Raw genomic sequence first — 24,326 nt, forward strand, 5'->3', positions numbered from 1 at the left:
TGTTTGATTGAACTTTTTAATAGCAATTTAATTTTTGACAGCTAACAAGTCATTGAGCACAGTACATGCTGATTAGAAGGAAGAAAAGGAAGGGATTCAAGGTTAGCAATGACTCTTTTCCAAGAAGAGTTAGGTTAGCTAAGAAAACTTCTATCTTTTTACAGACAACCTATAAGCTGACTTAACTGGGCTATGGAGTGCCCAGATATTTGGGTAAGCATTAGTCCAGGTGCATTATTTGATTCAGTCAACTTAGTCAAGCAGTATTTCCTCAGGCCTCATCTAGAACAGAATGAAAGCTAAGGAAGAATTCACTCTCAGCCTGCGTGTCGTCAAGATGGATCATCTCTTTTCTCCTGCCTTTAAATGCAGGCTCAGACTGGAATTGACACCACCAGCTCTCCTGACTCCTAGACCTTTGGACTCAGACTGGCTCTGCCTAAGACCCCAGACCAGTATACTAACAAAAAGGGCTGTAAGCGCACCTTTACACTTAATTCTCATAATAGTCCTCAGGGGAGGGAATGGTAAGAGAGTATGTGTTTTACATAGCCATCTGTGTACCTATTTACTACACTAAGTGTGTAACTTGGCTGCCATAGCAAAATACTATACATTGGGTGACTTAAACAGCAGAAAATAATTTCTCATAGTTTTGAAAACTGAGAAATCCAAAATGAAGGAATCAATTTGATGCCCAGTGAGAATCTTTTCTGGGATTACGTATGGTTTTCTTCATCTGACCCTAATTATCTCCCAACAATCCCATCTCCAAATAATATGATGTTTGGGGTCAGGGTTTGAACATATGACATTTGCAGGACAAAAAGCATTCAACCCATACATTATATTTTCTATTTTATAGTTGAGATCACTGAGAGTGAAGTAAATTACTGAAAGTCACCAAGTTTGTGAGTGCAGAAACCATAATTTGAGCCAGTCTCTCACCTGTAGTCTTTGTACTACGTCCACAGTGCTTACCTTACTTAATGCAGCCTATAGCAAGGTACTCGCCTTTAGAAACAGGAGTAGCTAGTGAAGATATGAAAAGTTGCTCAACTTCACTAGTTATCTGGGAAGTGCTAATTAAAATGACAGCAAGATTCTATTTCTCACTCATCAGACTGGCAAAAATTGAAAGACTAATAATATTTAATGTCAGTGAAGGAGAGGGAAAAGGTATGTGCTTAAATACTGCTTGTGGACAGCACATCGGGGCTCATAAAACGTTTATGTTGTGCATTTTCTTTGATCAAGCAATCTTAGTTCTTCATCTCTAACTCAGAGAAATAGTTTCACATGGTACAAAGAAGCACTGACTGCACTCTTGCTGAAAAAAAAGGGAAAAAGTAAGCATGAAAAATAACATATTACCCATTCACAGAGGAAAGATAAGAATTAACAAGTTTCCATAGTACAGATCTGTGAAATAACCCAAAAGAATATGACTGGATGATTGGTTTGTGCGTTCTATCACAGAGTAATTATCCAGTGAATCAAACAATCTGTGGAGTGTACAACATAATTCTATTTATGAGCTTAAAAAATCAAATATTTCTATATCATATATTTATATGCATATAAGTTCATATCTAAAATCAAGGACCTGTACCTATTGCAATACTAACAGTTATTTCTGGGATTGGATTAAAAGGAAATGAAATAAACATTTTTTTCATTAGCAGTATATTGTCTGAAATTTAGAAATGAGAATATATTGCATTATTGTTTGCATAATTGTGACAAATAGATATGTGAATAAAGGAAAGCAGAGAAACGAAGTGTTTTCCTTCACAGTAGTTCCTTTTTCTTCTCTGATAATAGTGTGGAGTTAGCGTGGCATTATTGCCTCACCACTGCAAAGGAGGAATCAGAGTTGGAGAAGACAGGAACCTCGCCTGAGTTGACAAAGGGTGGTGAGAAAGCTGGGATTCGAACCAAGGTCCTACGACTACTGCCCTGTGTATTGTATTCCTTGCCTCATTCAGGTTCAGCCTTCACACTACTTCGCTGGCAATCAAAGGAAGTCATCAACGAATTCTGCTGAGAAAAATCTTCACCCCTGAAAGAGTTAGAAGATTACAAACGTTTTCTTTTCTCTCTCTTTTATCGTGCAAGCCCAGCTAGGACTGGGGACCAGCATCCCCCACAACCCTACTTGAAACCTGAAAGATCAGTGTCATAAAGGGACTCTTCTGATGTTCCATTCGATTTCCATCCAAATAAATCTCATTTTGCTGATGTCTATAAAGTCAGACTTTATAGCAGAGAGCTATGCTAAAACTCTGTCTTTAATAAAAGGGGAAAGAAGTGGAACTACTAATTTAGTTTCTTTAAAAGGCATGTATTTTCATGCACATTAAGTCCATCTGTTGGTGAAATGGATGCCTTGCACAGTATATAATTTGATAAAACCCGAAAGAACTCAGAGCTCCTAGCTTGAAGCAGAAATAGAGAAAGTGGCTGGGAATCTGACTAAAGTCAAGACCAAACTCTATTTTTAGAACAAAAAAAACACTTAATTTTGAAGAAACACCAATCATGGAGAAAGCCTAGTGTTCTTCAACAAGCATCTACTTTCAAAGCACTTAAGATGCTGACATCAAAGGCTTGGCTGTCACTAAATTTCTCTATTGGGGAGATCTATTTCATGACACAGTATGGGATCTGATCACCTTTTGCTCCCTGCCTTCACACTGCCTAGGGTGGAACACTTACAGACTGGCAGCCGTATGGATATTGTGACAAGATCTAACAGTTGGCGCTCCACATCAGAATCCTGAAGATATGGCCATGGTGAACCTGAAGAATATTAATGAGCCAATGCTGAGAAATGGAGGCAAAATAAGATTGTGCAGCTGCCAGTGTACCGCAGTCCCCACCTGCACATGCATACCAGCCTCCAAGAATACCTGAGGATACAACAACTGATCTTGAGGTCAAAACTTCACACTAGAGTTTAAAAGGGCCTTCACTGTTAGTGGTCGTCTCCTCTATGCTCATTCTTTCCCAGTTACCTCTCCAGTTTCTGCCTCAATAAACCTTCCTTCATCGCTAGCATATACCAGGCAGAGTGAAGATACAGAGATAAATAAAACGTATGTGTCAGATTCCCTGAAGATAACGCACACAATTCAAGCAGGATCAGTCAAATCATAGGGGAAACACAAAGACAGTGTAGTACTTTGAGTCAAAAACTTCGGGACTATTTGTACCCCCAGACCAGAGAGAAAGTCATCCTCCAACAGAGAGGCTGTGACCTTCTACTAGAAACGCAGCCAGCTCAAGGTCATCCTATGGAGTAGGATTTGAAAAAGGCTTACCTGCTTTCTGCTGTGTGTTGTTTGTACATGTTTACAACAACTCACCAGGCTAGCTGCATTTATGAATATTTTTCTGTATGGCATGTTTTAAAAACACTCAAAATCACCTTCTCTAGGAATCCTTTCCAGACTGTTGAATACCAAAGGCTTCCTGCCCAAAGAATTCATAAAACCCTTCCATAAACCTAACCAGGACATCAAGAACACATTGAGAAAAGAGCAGTGGGCTTGGCAATCCTGGAAAATCCTGCCTTTCTCTTATGGCTCCATCAGCTCCTTTAAGATAACGCCATAGAATAGCTGTGCTTTCGTATATTTTTTCTTGTTTCTCAGTGATGAGAGTATAAAGAAATCATCTACCATCTGCAGCACAGCCTTGCCCTCCTGGACAGTCTCTGCTCAGAAAAGAGCCCAGAAATGGCCTTGCCTGCCAGCTCACTGGCTCCCGACTTCTTATTCCTGCAGTGATTCTGCCTTCACTTTTCTCCCATGAACCTCATACATGAAAAGAAGACATGACTCTAAGAAGAGAGAACATATGTGTTTCATAATCACCCATTTGTTCTAATCGAGACATTAATATTAATGCCAATATAACCTTGTGATCATCATGAGATAACCAATATCCCTCCACTGAATTGTGCAATTTCTTGGGAAAGGACAGCAATACTGTGGGATACAATGTGGGGTTCCTGTGATTAATGTAATGGAAAAAAAATTAACTCAAGAGCCCTTGTATTTCTCAAACCTCTCAAGGTCATCAGCTATTTCATGACTACTTTTCTGACTGCTTTTTAATAATAAAATATGATGATTTTACACTTCATATAGTTTCATTCAGAGTTGCTAACCAAGTGCCATGAACTAATGAACAATAGAAATGTCCATCAAACAGCTCTGAAACCTGGAAGTTCAAGAGGACGGTGCTTGCAGAGTCAAGGTCTGGTTCAGAGATGATGTTGTGAGACTCAACCCCTGTGTCCTCACCTGGTAGAAGCTGTGAATTCGCTCTCCGGGCTCCAATAAAGGCACTAATTCCATTCAAGAAGGCATTGGCTTTATGACCTTTTCACTTCCCCCAAACCTCACTTCCTAATATCATCCGATTACTTCACATGTAACACTAGCACCTTAAGGGCAGAATGTCAAATTTTGGATTTGGTAGGTGAGGAGACACAAATAGTCACTCCATGGTATCCATGTTGGTCCCTAAGCCTTCGTCATTACCATCATGGGCAACATGGATGAATACGGACTGTGGAGTCGAATCCAGTGAGTTCAAATTCGACCTTTGACTGTTACTGATTCTGTGACCTTTCTCTGAGTAGGTACTCAATCTACCTGAGCCTCTGCTTCTCATATTCATAGAATAAGATAGATAATATGGTTTTTCATGGAGTGATTTGAAGAATCACATGTATTTAGCCTCTAGCAGCCCACAGGACAGGGTTTGGCACACAGAAAGGGCTTTAAGCGATCAGCTCTTAGTAAATCTCGTTTCCTCACAATATCCCCAACATCTCTTTTAAGACTTTTGCTGTTATAAAAAAAAAAAAAATCTTAACTTTTGGGGCCCTGATGCAATAGCCTAGTGGCTAAATCTTTGCCTTGCAACCACCAGGATCCCTTATGGGACCGGTTCATACCCTGCTGCTCCACTTCCCTTCCAGCTCCTTGCTTGTGGCCTGGGAAAGCAGTTGAGAATGGCCTAAAGCTTTGGAACCCTGCACCCATGTGGGAGACCCAGAAGAAGCTGCTGGCTCCTGGCTTTGGATCAGTTTAGCTCAGGCCATTGCGGCCATTTGGGGAGTAAACCAGCAGAATATTTTTGCTTTCCTGTCTATATATCTGCCTCTCCAATAACAATAAATCTTTAAAAAGAAAACACTTAATTTGGGGGGCTGGTATCTTGCACAGCAAGTTAAGCTGCTGCCCACAGCACACTGGCTCAGTGCAGGCTGCTCTACTTCCCATCCAGATCCCTGCTGATGCACTAGAATGGCCGAAGAAGACAGCCCAAATGCTTGTCCCTGTGCCCATCAAGCAGAATCAGATGGAATTCTAGGCTCCTAACTTCGGCCTGGCCCAGCCATGGCTATTATGGCCATTTGGGGAGTGAAGCAACAGGTGGAAGTGCCCTCTCTCTCTCTTGTGCTGTACCTTTCTAATAACTAACTGTTTTTACGAAGTCACTTTTTTCGAGCTTATATGTTGTATGGACCCATTTAAAGTTGTCAGCCACGATCATTTGCCGCCAAATTTTAGTTCAGACATTGGCAAAAGACTCAGAGGACAGTTAAGCTGTGTGACCGTGGGCGCATCCTTTCCTCCCAGTGGACCTCAGTTTTCCTTTCCATTCTGACGGAAGAATGGGTCAAGGTCCTTGAAGCCCTGACATGGGCGCTTCCCTTCTGACGTCATCCCAGAGCCTTTACACAGACGCACTTAGCTTCAGACATTTGACTTCTGCCCCATCTTCCTGAACTAGATCAGAGGAGGAAAACAAAACAAAACAAACAAATCCAACATCTGTTTTCACACCATGGCTGGGAACTCATTCCTAAAACATTCTTCATGTTTGACCAGAAGAACATTTCGTCACAAGTAACAAATCCATCCTTCACTCTCTGGCTGCCTCTGCAGTTTGCTGATAAGACAAAAACGAATGTGCTGATGCGCATTTCCAGGAACCGAAGCTCCTCCGTGGCTAAGGCCAGTGCTGTTGCGTCCGCAGTGTCAGGTGCCAGAGCGCAGTGCCCAAGCAATGTTCCCCTCCCAGACTAGCCCAATAAGTCACTATCCCTGCGCTCTCTCAGTGTCCCACACAGCCAACCCCCACCCCAAAACTCCTCTTTAAGCTCCCTGCAGGCAAGAATTGGTTACCAGTGCAACCATCAGCCCTCCCCTCCTCCCCTGGCTTCCTACTTCAGCTGTGGAAGATGATCTCTCCCTGCTTAATTCTGGAAAGAACAAGAGAATTTTCAGTTCTACTGTGGCTTATGGGAAGCCGGGCCCCGCACTCCTACTGTAACCTTGAATGTGTCTCTCTTGTTGTTGTTGTCTCTACGGATAGCATTTTTGGACTGAGATGTGATTTCTTATCTTTTAATTATTAATTATTATTAGTTGTTTTGACACAGCATTACAGGTGTAGGGATTACCCTCTTTTCTCCACCTCCTCTCTTCCCGTTTTTCATTCCCACCATTTCCCCATATTATGACAATACTATAATATAGTCCTTTAGTAGCAGTTACAAGTTTAACATTCTGTTTAAATGCATGACGTCATTGTAAGTATAGGCAAAGGTAGAAGATCTAGCATCATTTTTGTCGTGGAATATTTAACTGTTTCTTTGGGAGTACTCCTTTACTTTTGGAGTAGAGATACCTACTGCAACATCTCTTCACTTATCAGAACGGGTCTCTTAATGTCTTTGGGCCTCCACAGTTGCTCATCTTTGCCTCCAGGGTAGGTTTTGGCACAGTGCATAGGAAGCCACGTAAGCTATTCACATCCCATATCAAAATGTCTGAGTTGGAGTCCTAGCTTCACTTCTGTTAGCAGATCTCTGTTAATGTGCACCTTGGGAAGCAGTAGGTGATGGCCGGAGTACTGCAAGAGCTAGCCGGACAGTCTGGCGCCAAGCTTTGGCTCCTTTAGGGCTTGGCTATTGTGGGCATTCAGTGACAGTAGAGGGACGATCTCTATCTCTCTCAAAAAAATTGACTTGGCCGTAGAACCCAGGTATCAGAGTGTCTCCATCACAAATGTCCCTCTTTGCACAGTTATAAACACAGAAAGGAGTTGGTGAACCAGCCAACTCCTAGGGCTGAGGCATGAGATCGTGGGCTTAAGCTCCAGCCCTGACATGGCCTAACACAGCTGTGCAATACTATTTGGTATCTTTGAACTTTTTTTTAACTTGAGAGACACAGACAATTAAATAAACAGAGCTCCCATCCACTGGTTCACACCCAAAATGCCCACAGTGATCTGGCTGGGGCAAGGAGCTGGGTTTCTCGTGTGGGTGACAGGAACATAGCTACTGGAGCCATTCTGTTGCTTCACCGGAGTCCACATTAGCAGGAATCCGGAATCAACGCTGAAGCTAGCAAATGAATCTAGGCACTCCCAAAATGAGGCGTGGGCGTCTCAACCACGAGGCTAAATGCTCACCCCTGCTTAACCTTTCTTGAATCTGATTTTTCTCGTTTGTAAATTGGAGCTAACAGTACTTCCCTCATGAGACTAATTTAATGACTAAATAATATAATTTATGTAAAGAGCCCAGCATAGTGCCTGACTCATAATAAACCTCCAATAACCCAATTAGCTTTCATGATGTGGGACCTTTCACAGAAACGTGCTGGGTCAGAGAGCCAACACAGGGCAGTGAAGTGTCTCTAATAGAGAACTGATCACGCCCTTGAATCCACTGTGCTATTCTCACACCCCTCTGAAGCCTCTCCTGCAAGACTGTGGCTCCATCCCTTGGCCTTCACAGCCTTTCTGTCTGTATCTGAACATTGGTCACTAAATGCCACCATGGTCCACTTGCATGTCTGTATCTTGTGCAGACTTGAAGTCTTCCGGATGTGCGGACTGGTCTTCTTGTCTTTTTATCTGAAGTCATAGCACAGACTCTATCACAAGTAGGCATTTTGTCCTTAATGTACCTATGTTAAAAGAATGAATGAATGGATGAATGAATGAATACGATCACATCAGTATGGAATTTTGTGTCCATCTACTCTGTGGATGGAGCTGTCCCTGGCCTGCTGGTGTGACCCTCACACCTTTCTATTTATAACTTCCTCTACTTCTGAACAATTTTACAAGAGGTCTGACTAGAAGAGATTATTTTGTATTTCAATAAAAGCAAAATCTTAAAATGTCTATTTTTGGCACAATTTATATTGTCACTAATTAATAGCTTCAATCAAGACTGTAGATTTTTTTAAGTGAGAAGCTGCCAGATGAATCATGCATAACAACCTAATTAATGAACTTTCATCTTCTTGTCTATTTTTCTGGCCAAGTATCTATTTCTTTTAATCTCAATTCCTACCTCAGCAAAACAAAATGCATAGATAAAAAACATTTGCTGCATGTTTCATATGTGTCTTTCAATGTTATTTTGCACATTTCACTTGGTACACATTCATTTTCTTAGCCTTTATAATACCAGCTATATAAAGTAGATTTCATGATCACTAGAATTTAATGAATCAGGAAACCTGGACACATTTCGGTTAGATATCTTTCCTGAGGTCATTCAGCTAAGAAATGGTAAAGCAAAACCTTAAATTGCTTGGGCCTGTGGTCTTTGACCACTACTCAATTCTACTCATTCACACCTCAACATGTATTCATAACAGATATAAAAAGTTCTCCAATTACAAAAGTCTTTCTCACACTCACTTTGACTTATGGTAGCTTTTTTAAAGAACTTCTCTCAGCATTTCTAGTGAGAGATTTTAATTCATAGAGACAAAAGATGGTCTCACCTCACCTGTGCCTCTGCTCCAAGAGCTAGAATCCTACAACTCTGCCACTGTCCAGGTTGGGATAGAGGTTCTTGATGCTCACTGGACCACTCAGGGCCTCTGTTTCTTTATCTGTAACTTGAGATGCTCTGGATGCCGCATGGTTATTGAGAGGATTCCACAAAACAGGAAATAAAAAGTGGCCAGCATCAGGCTTGACCAAGTGCTCAAGAGTGGGAGCTTGTTTTCTTTTCCCACTCTTTCCCTGGGAAAGCACTGAAATCAAGGTTAAGGACTACCTGCTTAGGGCTTCTCGGCCACTTGGCCAGAGGAATTCGGTAAAGATCAGGAAGCAACTGGTGTGGTGTGGTGTAGGAGAAATCATCTTCTTTTTCCCCTGGGATCAGGAGATTTGGAGACAGAGTGCCTATCTGTTGTTGTGTTGGCTGACCAACCATCTCTGCCCTTCCCAGAACAATGGCAGGATGTAGGTCTGTGCTTAGGAGCAGTGGCTCTCAGGCCTTCGAGCCAGATCGTAATGGACCTGGCTGAACAGGACCTATCCCAGGGCACACAGAGAACCATCAGCTTCAGCATCAAACACAGCAGCCCGTGGTGCAGCCCTGCAATTTTCACGTGCTGGGGAGGCCCAAGAAATAAGCCCAAGGAGTCTTACAATCCTCAGAGACCCGACAATGAGACAGAAAAGGCTTTGGGCTCCCTGGAACATGCACACTTGGAGATTCCCCTCCTCTCCCTGTGAGCATGAAATAACCTCTGCGTGCCCAGTGTTCCCTACCATCAGCTCATTGCCAAAATGACCCTGTGATGATACTGATAAAAACGCAGGCTGACTTTCACTAGTCCAAAATGCTGGAATCCCAAAGAGATTGAGATTTCAATTTTTCATATACATTCATGAGGCGTCTCAAGGATGGGCACCAAGTCTAATCATGAATTTCTTATATGTTTCATTTTTACCTTATTGCATAGCCTTCAGATGATTTTGCATAAAACTGTCAGTGTGCCTGCATTTTGATTGCCACCTATCTCGGGAGGCTAGGTATGAAATTTCCCATGGGTTGCATTACTCTTCTGCACACAAAGTTCGGGTTTGGGATATTCGGAAGAAGGATGCTCCACCTGAACAAGCTGCCATTTACTTTTTCAGCCTAATGCTAAGAAGAGTCTACACTGACTACGCATGGAGTCTGTATTTTCATATTTGTCTACTTGCTAAATTTTATTGTAAACCCAGTGTCAATACTGGCAGCATTTCAGCATGACCGAGGTCAGTGGCAGACAAGTATAGAGTAGCAAGAAATTCAAGGTTCCAGACACCCACATTCCCAAGACAATACTCTGCCTCATGCTGTAAGCGAGGGGACTCTTGGCAGTCTCCTTGGAGTTACTTTCCACTCTTTGGGCTTTGTGTGTATTTTGCCACTTGCTGAAGTGCTGCTTTGTATTTCTAAGTGCAAGGTAACCACGATGTGCTTGTACTAGCTAGACTTCATTCAGACATGATTTACAATATTGTTGGCTGTGAATTGATTGCTAACGAATCAACAGTCGTGGTAAACAAGATATCTTTGCCCAGAAAGAGAAATAGCACAAAGTCATGTGAAGATTTATTGACAGAAACAAGGGGAGCAGACGTGTGCAGGAACCTCCTGTGGATTTCCGCAAAGAGCAATGGCTCAATATTTCACTAAGGCAGTGTTCACAGCAACTTTAGATAGATCTGACTCAAAACAGAAAATCCACTGAATTTGTTATGCCAACTTCCAGCCAAAGAAATGAACAGCGTTGTCTGCATTTTACAGATGTGGAAATTGAAGCAGCAACAGATGACTTTCCCAAGATCATAGACAACTGTGCTGCCACTGAGCCTGCCTCCTACAGGCACCTATACCTCTCCTACCACACCTGGCTGCTGTGGGCTGATGTGATCCCCTCACTCACAGTGGGCCGATGTGATCCCCGCACTCACAGTGGGCCGATGTGATCCCCGCACTCACAGTGGGCTGATGTGATCCTTGCACTCACAGGAACAGGGTGCATGAACAGGGCCAATCCATTGAGAAAGAGCTGTGGCCTCATCTTTCAGGGAATTGGAGGCTGAAAAGGGAAGGTGTTGAATCTCAGGGTAAAAATGCGGCTGCTCAAGACTCCACTTCATTCCTGACATTCTTTATACTCACCAGGAGTCCAGTCTTTGCAAAGTGGCCTTAGGTCCTAAGTCCTCATCTTGTATGAGTCCAATAAGGCTTTCTTTGTGAGTAATACTGATTTTTTTTAAGAGAGACTGATGTTTATCAATCCATTTTAATTACATCATTTATGCTCACAGCCACACTGAAAGTAAGAAGTTTCTCCTCTAGTCACATTGGAAATCCTCCTTATAAATCTCCAGAATTAGCGTGACCCAAAGACCACTACAAGTGTTGTAACCACATGCATTTTTCCTTTTGTTCTGATCCTGGTGTTATACTTGGCCCAAGAATAGGGCAAGAGAGAGAGAGGCAAAGAGTCAATATCCCTGGGAGAAGCCTCTATCACCATCGATAAAGGCAAGGATGCTTCAGATAGAGTCCAGCTCCCTGGCCCTCTGTTGGGACAGTCCACAGACAGCTTCCATACATCAGCCATACATCAGCTAGGGCTGTCGGTAGGATTGGGCTTTGGACACCCCACTCACAATTATGACTGGCTTAATAATTGTGTGTTTCCCTCCCTGCCTTAGCTTTCTCACTTGTCAATGTTTTCAGGCCTTTCTCCCAAATAAACTCTTTGCCCTTAAATGACAGCTTGGCACTTAAACAGGCAATGTTCTTGGAACATGGGAAGAGAGCAGCGCAGGTGAGAACTTGAGAGCACCAGAATCCAGCTGCAGTACAGCATCTTCCTGACCAGCCTGGTCCCTCCCCTAAAGGCAAGGACCAGCATGCAGGACACGGGCACCTGGAAACTGAAGCCAGAGTGAAGAATTTATCACTGTCCATTGACAAACATGGGTGATAGCTGTGCATCCTGCCCACAGTCGGTGCTCCAAAATTCCAAAAATGAGTTCTTTTCTTAAAAAGATTAGTTCCAATTATTTGAAAAGCAGAGTTATATAAAGAGAGAGAGAAAGAAAACGACATCTTCCATTGGCTGGTTCACTCCCCAAATGGGCTGTGCGACTAGGGCTCAACCAGGACAAAGCCAAGAGCCTTGAACTCTCAATCTTCCACCTGGGTGGCAAGGTCCAAACCCTTGAGCCACATCCTCCTGATTTCTCAGCCATATTAGCAGGGAGTTGGATGAGAAGTGAAGCAACTGGGACTCTAACTAGCTCACATATATAATGTGGGCTTCATAGCTATTAGCTTAACCCACCACATCACAATGTTGTCCCCTTAAACTGGGTTTAAGCAAAAGATGACAAATGAGGGAACAAATTTTTTGGGGCAAATTTGTTACATTCTGGTCATCCTGCTGAATGACTTCAATAAGAGTTAAAGATATTGTTCCTTTTAACTCTCTAGATATTTCTGAGTGTTATAGACTGAGATCATTCATATCATGAACACACAGAATCAATCAGGTAGGAGTGCAGCATGTTGACATCTGGTCAACCTGACTCTGTGCTCTTGCTCTTCCCAGTATTCACCTGCCTCTAAGACTTACAGAGATTTGTTCTCCAATGGTCAATAAGCAGTAGAGAGCTATCAGAGTTGGCAAGCAATATCCCTTAGTGTCATCTTCGTGGCAGCCTGCAAACCAGGTGTACTTACATCGTCTCATTCTCAAGATTTTTTTGGAACCAGATTCTAGGGTTTCATACTTAATGATCAATTGCTGTGAGAAAAATTATCACAAAGCTGGTAGCTTCAAACAACGCCTGCTGGTTTCATGGTCTCCATGGTATCACTCTGGCAGAGTCTAAAAAGGTGCTGTTGGAGCTGTGTTCTCATCTGGAGGCTTGACTGGAGCAGAATCCGCTTCCTGGAACACTTGGGACACTAATAGATTTCATTGCTGCACACGTATCATTGAGGGGCCTGGCTTTAACTTCCTACGTACTAAAGGCCCCTCAGTTCCCTATTCTGTGGACTTCTCTGTGGGTAGCCCACAGCATGGTGGTTTGTCAGAGAGAGAATTCTCCACCAGGAGAATTCCCAACTCCAGTCCATCAAAAGTAGAATCAGAGATAATGCAATATTATCACGGGAGTGACATCCATCTACTTTGATGTTTGACAGGTAGGCTTGTTATCTGTGTTACCATCAGCATCATGACATCTGATTAATATTATCTATTATAACAATTATAACTTTGGTATTCCAAAATGCAGCATTAACATCCCATTCACCTTCTACATTGAAAACCTTCATTAATTCCTAATGCCATGATATAACATCCAAATTCCCTAGCCGGGTACCCCATTATCTTCCTAGCCTCATCTCTGATCATTTCTGATTCTTTCTTAATCCTGCCAGATAGCTGAATCTTTCACAAATGCTATCTTTTGGCCTGGCCTTACTCAAGGTCAACTTTATGTACAAATTGTTTGTCAACTCATTGTAAGGATGACCTTGGATGAGGCTTGTCAACCTCTTGCCTTGCTGTTTTTCATAGTTCTGCGTATATTGCCTGTCACGTTGGATTATACAATTCTGTTGTACAGTGAGCTTCAGCTCACCTCTGCATTCTGGGATTTGGCATAGGCTTGGGATTACTAAATCACGCTCTTTGCGCACATAATCACTATGAGCAGTAGCCATTTTTCTATAAGATATCCTCATGTCAGGCAAGTATGGAATGAAGATGTGGGGCCACAGAGAGAACCAGATGCATAATCCTAGGAAGCCCAGGGCAGTTGGAAATCTCATGTCTCCCTCCTGGAGACTGCCATGCTCCAGAAATTAGCCATGGCTTCATGGCTCCACAATAGAACCCTGGGTTTAGCACTTCCCGTATTCACTATGATTATTCTCGTGGTCCTCTTCCCCAAAGCCTGCTTCCATATTTTCAGGTCTTTGAGTGTTGCAGCCAAACCACTGCTGTACTTCTGAAAGAAGAACCAAAACACCCCATCGGCCACCGCTCCCTGCTGACTTCCCGCTCCCGGAGAGCCAATCTTAACCCCCTGCCCCAGCTCCCTTTTATCTGCTCTTTCTCCTTCACCCCAGAAGCCACATCCACATGCTGCTCACCAGCCCCACAAAGTTATTGCTATCTCCATGCTCTGAGTGTTCCCTCTCTAACCCTCTCCAGCCTGGCTTCCTGAACCCTCTGGCGGCTCTTAGAAACTTGTTCTTCTCACTGCTCCTCCTTGCTGAACCACTTCCCCCTATGAATTCTTTATGTCCCTCCTCCCCTTATTCTGGGGGAAGCCTGTTCCCAGGGCCAGTTGTGGCTTTCTAGGGTTAAAGGCCAACCAGGATTAAAAAAAAAAATTCAGTGGGAATTATCACTTCTGGCCTCATAGTTTCTCAGGCAGGCAGGAGTCATACAAACTGCATAGCCTGGCTAAGCAAAGAAAGACCCAGTGAAAAAACAGTCAGAAAAGTCATGACCCACTGAAGGGCTCCAGAAGAGGTTTCATTTCATGTGAAGCTTAAAGAATGTTAGACATGCCAATTTTTGAGGTGACTGCTCTGTTTTCAAGCTTATTGAGATCAACAGGCAAAATTCACAGAATTATGGGTAAGGAAAAGAGATGGACAACCTTGGATTCAAATCCTAGCTCTGGGACTCAGGAGAAGCGTCAGAAAACCTTAAGAAGTAAGGTTTCTTTTATCAACCTAGAAGGAAGGCCTCTGCTGGAGATGACCGTAATTGAATGAGATCCTAGCTAAAGTGACCAGCACAGCACATACTCCATGAGAGTCTTGCCAAACAAAGCCAGTGACCTTCTCCTTTAAAACTGTGGCTGCTGTGTGTGGCAGAGGCCCTCTGGGAGTCTGTCAGACCCTAGTGCTTCTCTGCCTGGAATGCATCGATACCTGCAGGGCACTGCCGTCAGAGGCCTCATGGCAGGCCTGCTGCCAGTCCAGCTGGCGTGGTTGGTGGGGAATGGCCCTGAGCCAGCGTCCTCAGCAACTTCAGGAGCTGCTGACAAGCATCCCCTTTGATGTTACGCCAAAGGAAGACGTGTTGCAATTATCCAAATTATTCAAGGCCCCCACAAATTTCAAAGAACTCTCGGTTGCTTGCAGAGAACTTCAAATTCCCTGCCTACTGCATGCGCACACACACACGCACACACACACACCCCTGCCCCATCCCACCAACTGCGTTTTCGGTTCCCCATGAAATCCTGCTGTCTTGCACCTTGTTGTCCTCACATGTGCTTGAATCTCTGCTTAGAATTCTCTTTCCTCCTCTCTGTCTCCCCAGCTTCAGGTCTTAGCCTTGCGCTCCCTGCTCCCTCCTCCATGGCTCCTGCCCACAGTGCTGTTTGTGCAGGGTCTCCATAACTTCAGATCACCTGTGTATGTGCCTGGAGCCCCAAGAAAACCGAAAATCCAAGGAGACCAGCAACAGAGCTGCATGCCTATCCATGACTGGCATACACAGAAGGCCTGCCACAGGAGATTCTGTCCGTACACACTTGTTGAAATGTGTTTCTACAACAATTGTGTGGGTGGAAGGAAAAACCACAGGGACAAATATGATTGGTTTTCAAAAAATACATGCACAACCCTAGGAGAAATGACAGCAGAGACATTCACGCTGACACTCTGGGTCAAAACAACATTTTCATCACCATCTTGAGCGTTGACTTCGATGTCTTGGTCTCAGTCTTATTACTACACCAGCCCCTGATTCCTGGGAGTGGTCAGCTCAGCAGGGAAATAGCAGGCCTCTTGATCTTCCCTGAAGACGGTAAAATAGGAAGATGGTTTGCCAAGATCAAAACCTTGCATATAGACCTCAGCCAGAACTTATCTCCCTGAGGAGAGTTCACAGGGTCCTGGGAGGAGAACTTTCAGTGGCCCTTGCTTAGGCCACAATAGGTCGTCTCTAGCTGTCTGGATGCCATGTTGAGGAACTGAAGAGCAACTAGAAAACTAACCCAGAACTTGTTTTCAAGAGCAAAAATACTGTAACAAAGCTGGTTAAGCCACCGCTTGCAGTGTTGGCATAGGTGCTGATTGGAGTCTAACTGCTCCTTTGGATTCAGCTCCCTGCTAAAATGCTCGGAAAGCAGTAGAAGATGGCCCAACTGCTTGGACACCTGCATCCATGTAGGGAACTTGCTAGAAGTTCCTGCCTCGTGGCTTTGGCCTAGCCCTAGCAGATATTTGAGGAGCGAACCAATAGATGGAAGATCTATCTATCTATCTATCTATCTATCTATCTATCTATCTATCTATCTATCTAATCTGTCTGTAACTGTCTCTCAAATAAGTAAATCTTCAAAATAAAAAGACTGCAAATCATCATTTCAGTCCAGAGCCTTGTCCACTTTGAAAGGGATTTACACCCTGTACAGAGTAACTGTTACGATAGATAGGTTGGGCTGGGCCTGCCGTGGTGACCTAGTGTCTAAAGTCCTTGCTTTACATGTGCTAGAATCCCATCTGGAAGTCCATTTGTGTCCTGCCAGCTCCACTTCCAATCAAACTCTCTGTTTGTGGACTGGGAAAGCAGTAGAGGATGGTCCCAAGCCTTGGGACCCAGAAGAAGCTCCTGGCTCCTGGCTTTGGATCAGCTCAGGTCTGTCTGTGGTTGCTTGTGGAGTGAACCAGAAGATGGAAGGTCATTCTCCTTGACTTTCCTTTTCTCTGCAAATCTGACTTTATAGGTTAGGCTATCCTACAGTGAGAAACAAACAAACAAAAAAAACAGAAAGTAAGAAAAGAAAAAAAGAAGTGTCAATAACTGATATAGCACCAAATTTCTCACCTATAGACCTGATGAATAGGGCTTGGCTTATAGATCTATTAAATGTGTCTTATATTCCTCAGTGGGACTATGTGTTGATGTTCTCTTGTCACTGCTGGCATGAGATGAACTTACCTGTGCCATCTCTGTAGTTCACAAGATTTAGCTGTGGAAGGGCTAAGTCGTGTATTTGAGTCAGGACATCAGGCTATTAGGAACAAAGATAGCAAGATTCTGTGCTAAAACCTTCATTTTGATTGGTTTATCTTTTAGTTTTGTGTGCAATGCAAAGCCACAACTGAGAAAGCAATGTATGTACAGGGGCCATAGTGATTACTTTTGTAATAGTAATAAAAATAACAGTTGACTTTTTAGAAGTAAGATAATTTTGCAATGATTAATGTAACAGCTGTTAAGAATCAATTCTTTTTTTTTTTTTTTTAAGTCAAGCCACTGTTACCAGTCTTGTGCTTGTCACTGCTCAGATTCAGTTAGTGTTTGCTGACTGAATGGGTTAGAACAGGTGATCTTGAGGCCAATGCTGAGTCCAAATTACATCAGAGAGAGTTACCTTCAGCTGTAGTGTTAGTCTAATCATGAAAGAAGAATTTTCATGGAAGCAGATAGGGCTAAACCTGATCTGGAGTTTGGCCACAGGATTCTAAACATCTCAACTTACAACAACGAATTTTCCTGTGAGTTTGATGGGGACCAGATTATTCTAAGTAGGTGAGGTTTTCAGAGTCATTCTCCTTATAATTGCGTCAAGCTGAACACAGTAGGTGCACAGAGGGTGCCCATTCGCATGCTCAGGGCACCCTCCAAGGACCATACAGAAACTTAACTTGGATCAAGTTCTGTAAATGCTCCCTGGATTGTTGTATGTCATTTAGGCCATGCATATTAGTCAAGTCATCCAGCAACTGATCAATTTGTCATTTATCTATCTGGCTATTAATTCATGGATTCATCTATATCCTTCTAGCTATATGTAAGAGAATGACATGCGGGAATATCTGTCTGTGAGTGTGAATTAGCTCATGCAGTTGTGGGCCTGGTTGATCTGAAATGCATAGGGCAGGTCAACAATCTAGAAACTCAAGGAGTCAAATGTTTCTCTTCTCCAGGAGGTTTCAGTTTTCTCTCCCAAGGGTTTCATCTGACCGGATGAAGCCATATGATCTCCTGTACCCAAAGCTGATGGTGACAAATGTAAGACACATCTACACAGCACCTTTGTAGTCACACCTACATGAGTGTTTGCTTCAATAACTACCTGCGCCGCCTGGCTGAGTTGACATCCATTGCTTTATATCACACCCAACTTCTGCCACTCTTCAAAAGCTTTGATTACATGGGATTAAGATAACAGCTTTTTTTTTTTTTTCAGTTGCTTTAAACTCACTCCATCTATCTAAATCAGCCAAACTCTTGCTTTTCTCCTTATAGTGTTGAATTCAGTATGCCAGATATTTTGTCACATCGCTTAGGAAGCACACATTTGTGAGTTTTGAAGGACCTACCTGGGTGAATTTTGAAGTGCTCTAAAAAAGCTCTGTGGCCCAGCCACCTGAATGCCCAGAAAGTGACCCTGTTTCCTGCTTTATCCCACTGTCTTCCAAGTAACGCATGACCCGGAGATGACTTGGGGCTCAAGAACGAAGAAAATAATCAGAATTGCAATCACTTTCTCCATCATATTTTCAGTAAATCTGAAATATGGGATAGAAACTCTTTCAATGAATAAAGCAGTGGTAGCTGAACCCAGTAACTTTCTGGACATAAGGCTGATAACAAGGAAAGACCCCATGTGGGTCAAGGGAAGTCTGTTGTTCTGCATTAAACATTGAGGTTTTGTGCTCGCTTCGGCAGCACATATGCTAAAATTGGAACATTGAGGTTTCAAAGTCCGTTTTGGCAACAAAGAGCCCTGCTATTTCTTGTGTTCTGGGACATCATACCCAATTTTCAAATATTAAATGAGCTTGATAGTAAGCAGTTCTTGCTAAGAACATGGAACAGCTGCCAAACATGACCAATAAAATATGAATCAGAGCAACTACTTTCAAAACCTATGGGGTAGTATGTGCAAAAGCTAATATACCTTATTCCTCATCAATTCCTGGATATATATGGATATTTTAAAAGCCCTGTGGAAAATGACATTAAAAGATAAGTTTACTTGGGCATAAAAAAAATTTTGAAATTCATGTATAGATTTTTGCTAGTGTACATTTTTTTCAAGAATGTTGGGGAAATCCCTCACATACCCAACAGAAATGCACACACTGCAATGTTCAAAGCAACATTATTCATACTAGCCAAAAGCTGGAAGTAACTTAAATGTCTATCAATAGGAGAATGGACAAATCAATGCAGCATCCCGTGGTACTGCAGTGATGAGAACAGGGATCCACAGCTGCACACAGCATCAGGGGAGAATTTCACCAAGATTGCTTTGAGTCAAAGAAGGCACACACTAAAGGGTCCATGTGTGATTCTTCAGATAGACAGAATAAAAAGAAGTGAAACCAGCCTATTGTAAAGACAGCCAGAGAAGGGTTATTTAGAAGAGAGATCATAAACTGTTTGATAACGTTCAGTTATCCATTTCTGTCCTAAAGGTTACCCCAAATTTGGGGTCTTTAAGCAACCATTTCAGTTAAATTTGTGATGCTTGGGGTTGGAAATTCAGCCTGGGCACAGCTGAGCAACTCTTTTTGCCTCATGTGATTTTGAAGTCAGGCAGGGATCTTCAACTAGCAGGTAAGGCTGATCTGCAGGATCTAGGAAAAATCCCCTCATAGGTCTTGTGCATTGTTAGGGTCACTGTGAGTTTGGGCTTCATTGGAACAGGAGTACCTATTTGCAGCTTTCTAGTTTAGGCAATCCTAAAGAAGCTGGACTTCTTATGTGGTAAATGAGAGAACTTGGAGAGAGTCTCTAAGAGATCCAGGAAGGACACTGAAAAGTTTCTTACGACCAAACTGAAGTATCATTTCCACTCGGTCCTATTGGTTAAACTAGTTGCCAAAGCCAGTCCAGATTCTAACAGAAGAGAACAAAACCCACTTCTCCAATGGAAGAGTTTGCTAATAGAAGGAGGAAAGGAATGGATGACAGGGTTCTGGTAGGTAAGCTACTACAGGTAATTTCCTGTTCTTGATGTGGGTATTTTTCAGAGATTCTCTTCCGCTTGTGAAAATTCATCAAGCTCTGTACTCATGTGCCTTTTTCTATATATAAGATACAGATAGGTGGCAGGTGATAGATTATGATTTTCATCAGAAAAATTAAAATTTAAAAAACATCAAGTAAAACGACCCTAGGGACAGACTTGTCCCAGTGGGACTGTCCTGTGGGAGATATGGATGCTCTCCTGTACTGCAGTTGCACAATCCTTCCCCAATTATGTGGCCATGGACCTCAAAGATGTGGGCTCTAAAGCCTCTTTTCCTGGCAGGGCTTCATTTTTCAATGAGGAAAGAAAGCAACACTTGCCTTCCTGGATTCGTCAGAGACGAGACAAGTTCAAATTCTCAAATGACCTTCTTTTCATCTTAAGCCCAAACACTTGCTTGAACCTCTAACTCCTCAGCTCCAAGGAGCATAAGCAGATAAAACTCCTTAGAAATCCTGCCAGCATCCCAAAGAGAGCCTGTGCTCCCTACGGTAGCCGAGAAAAGGTTGACTTCTCAGGCACCTGTGCCTTCCTGGCAGGGACTGGGTCTGAAGCCCACGAACACTCTGCAGTCTCCAGAACAAGACCAATGTCCCCAAAGAGTGTGACAAGTGAATCACCTCGACGAATGCTTAGTCACTGCAAGGTACTTTCCACGCAGACACATGGAGATGGTTACCAGAGAAATGTCTGCTGGCCGCTCTCACATCAACTCAAAGAAAATGTTGTTGTAACCTTTAGTTTGCAGGGGGAAAAAATAGCATCACTTTCCCTTTTCCTTTCCTTTTTTTTTTTTTTTTTTGAGAGAGAGATTTGTTGGCAAAATAGTTGGAGTGGTTGTTTCTGTTTATCCTGGAGAAACTTTCCAGATAGCTCTGAATCCAGCGCCTGTGTCCGTGGCAGGCCCTTCAAGTCTTAAGCACTTAATGTCTAAGTGTATAAACAACCCCCTGAGAGGGGACTAGCCTGAGCCGTCCAGATCATGGCACCCCCCAGCAAGCTTGCTGATCACCAACAGAATCCTTTGGGCTCTTAGAGCTCAGAAGGACCTGAGTTCAAACCCAATACGCTACCCTGTATCATCAGCAGAACCTGGGACGTGGCTTCCAACTCCTCAGTCCTCTGCTTCCTCATTAATAATAGTGAGAGAGTGAATAACACTGATCCGTAAGGTAGTCATAAAAATTAAATAAGGTGATGTTGTGCTCAAGCATTGAAACAGTGCTCGGCACACAGATAGTGCTTGATTAGGTCAACTGAGTTCTCTCTTCTGATTCTTCTTCCATCCCTCCCTTACTGCTGTGTCCATTTTTATACTCCCTCTCTTCCACCACCTCAAACTGAATGCACAGCCACCAGTCTCTCTTCCATCTGCATATTTTCCCCTTACCCTCAAGCCTTGAACCCCACCTCTGCTCACAGCCATGCCTCTGGCTGGTACAGCCTTGGCACAGCACTACTGAAAGCCCGCCAAGTTCTGGGTAAAAACACTGCGATTCTTGGCCAGACTTTCTCTCCTTACAAACGCAGCTGATGTTTCAGGCACGGGAAGTCTTCCCATCCATTTAGGCCCCAAGGGGAAAAAAAAATAGCAATACCGCAGTGTGTGGCCTTAGGTGGACGGTGAAGTGGGGCTCTGAGCACTGACAGAAATAAATCTGGTGTTTCTGAAAACTGCGAAACATGCGCACTGAATGTGTCATCCCAGCAAAAGTGAGTCAGTCTGTAGGCCCAGGCCCAAATCTGGCCATACTCACTTTCTAAATAGAAAGTGTATTCCTGGCCAGCCTAACATTAGCAAACCGGCGGTCAATGGGAAGGGAAAGACAGTGGTAGGGGATGAAACTTGCAAAGTTCTACCCTGTAAGAAGCGTACTGAAACAATTAGGTTTACTCTGGTCTTATAAAAACGTCATTTCTCCCCCCTCCCCCCTTTTTTTCTCAGTATCTGCCTCAAGCTTTTCCTTCCATCATTATTTTAGTCTGAACATCAGGAGTAGCCTTAAACGTATGATAATGCCGTTGTATCTAGGCAACCTGCAGTAAGTTCCCGTAAGTTTTGAAGTAAGAGAAACCTATCTCAATTAGTCATGTGTGCATGCATGTGTGCAAATTTCTAAGCCCTCTGACGCTTTAAAATCAAGTTAATCAAATGGTAAATCCTGGTGCCATTGCTCTCAGGCAGCAGATAAAGTGACCTGCAGTGCCAACATCCTCCATCACAGTATTGGTTTGAGTCCCGGCTACTCCCTTCCAATACAGTTTCCTGCTAGTGCCTCTGTGAGGGCAGCAGATGCTGATCCAAGTACTTGGGTGCCTTCATCCAGATGGAGTTTCTGACTCCTGGCTTCAGCCCAGCCTAGCTCTGGTTGTTGTGACCATTTGGGGATAAACCAAGGCAATAACAAAATCTTGCCTACATTCTCTCTCACTAGCTTGCTCACTATCTCTCTTCCTCTGATACTCTGGCATTCAGATAAATACATAAATAAATCTCTTTTTCAAAAGGGAGAAGCCCAACTCTTTCCCTTGAGGATTAAAGAAGGTCAGATCAGTAGCTACTAGTCTACGGCAGGTTCTCATCTTATGTGAGTCCCCTTTCTTGTTCCTAGGAAGGGAAACCTCTAATTGTATGAGGCCTCTGCCCGATTCTTTGTACACACAGAGTTACCCCACCTAGAAAAAGTGAGCAACCAGACTACTAAGACAGCAACAGCAGCAACATTGCCTCTTCTGCTCCAGACACAGAATTTGGATAAAGGCAGCGATACTGGGCCCAGGGACCTTTGCCCAACATCACAGGCAGGCAGCGTTCCCCTGCATCCTTGGCAAACACAGGTGCTGCAGCCACATGGCCTCTGTGGTGCCACAGGAAGTGATGTAACCACCCTCTGACTTTAGGTCAGCCTGGAAGAGTGTCTTGTTACAGCGTGGGCATGGCTGACTCAGGGCTCTAGGCCTGCACCCTGTCCCAAATAGCAGAGGGACATGTGGAGTTCCTGTCTTCGTGCATAAACTGTCTGTAATTTACTCTGCTTTGTGCACCATCATCCAAGGCCAGCAAAGGACTCAACAAGCAAGTCATCCAGCACTTGGCTTCTTTTGCTGTGCTCCAGCACACAAGTTGCCCACTACAAACACCTGTTTCCTTTTTCCAGATCCCTGCAGGGTTCAGCTAGTTGATTGACTTCATATGCATGGTAGGGATATAATTGAATCCAATTATAATAACGACATCCATTAAAAACCTATGTAATGTTCATTAAGCAGCCTAGGTAATATGCAATTAATGGTATTACCATATGAATTGTACATTGGGTCACTAATATGTAGATTATGTATAATGCTCAACATATGTATTAATTACAGTCAGAAATTACATGCCAGAAAAACACAGTATTCAAAGCCTGCAGGATTATTCTAGTTAGAGACACTTTTGATCTCATACAAATCTTTTTTAAATGGAAGAGTCCTTTCACTAATATGACTGCTTCTTTGCTCTTTATAAAACGACTCTTGGAGGAAAGGCCTTAGAGAAGATGCCTGGTGCTGGTGCTAGGTAAACTTGGGAAACCAGTATCAGACCCTCTTCTGGAGAAGAAAAGCGATGACCTTGAGGGCTCAGTTCAGATTTTGGAGTTCTGCCCTAGATTCTGTTGAGAATTCCCCTCCCAATTCCTGCCACTTCTAAAGTTAGGTCCATCACCTGGGAATTGCGCATAATAGGCTTTGATGAGGCCTACCTCACCAGTTCATTAAGTTGATGATCTCATTGGAGAAATCAACGTGCTTTGAAAATGCAGATTGTCCACAACATCAAGCACCACTGCCACAACCTTCCCCATAGAAACCTTCTCCACTAAGGAGAGGAACTCACTCCAGCTCATGCCAACTGCCAGTGATGGTGGATAGGTTTGTCCAATGGCACTCCTTCTGGCAAGACAGCACTGGCAGGAGTTGTCCAGTCATGAGCTTCCCTCAGTTGTTCCTCCAAGCACATCATTGGCATTGCCTGATGTCCAGAGTTATCATCTCCATTTGGCAAAATCTGAAAACCAAGGCCTTAGCGGATGAAATAACACACCCACGGTCATGGCGAAAAATGAACAGAGCAGTGTGCATCCTCGTGCCTTCTGATAAACTTCCCACTCTGCACCTAGCAGTTCCAGAGCAAAAAGGAGGGAATCCTGGAACTCTCTCCTCGTTCTTCTCCCCATCTGCTGCTGTCTAGCAGGAAAGTCCTGGTGATCCCGCCTCTAAATCATCTGCCAACCTGTGCTCTGCTTTCCACACTACACTCATCTAAGCATTTGGTGATCCCTGACTCTACAGTAGGCATTGAGCTGGGTGCTGGGTCAGTAGTACAAGCAAGGCATGACCCCACTTGCATGAAGCTCAGGAACAGAGTCTGAATTCAGGCTTGGTGACCTGTTGCTGAATTGTACATCTCCTCCTAG

Source organism: Ochotona curzoniae, unplaced genomic scaffold (genome assembly GCF_017591425.1).
Source record: "Ochotona curzoniae isolate NIBS_2020 unplaced genomic scaffold, NIBS_Ocur_1.0 scaffold_3208, whole genome shotgun sequence".
Classification (NCBI taxonomy): Eukaryota; Metazoa; Chordata; class Mammalia; order Lagomorpha; family Ochotonidae; genus Ochotona; species Ochotona curzoniae.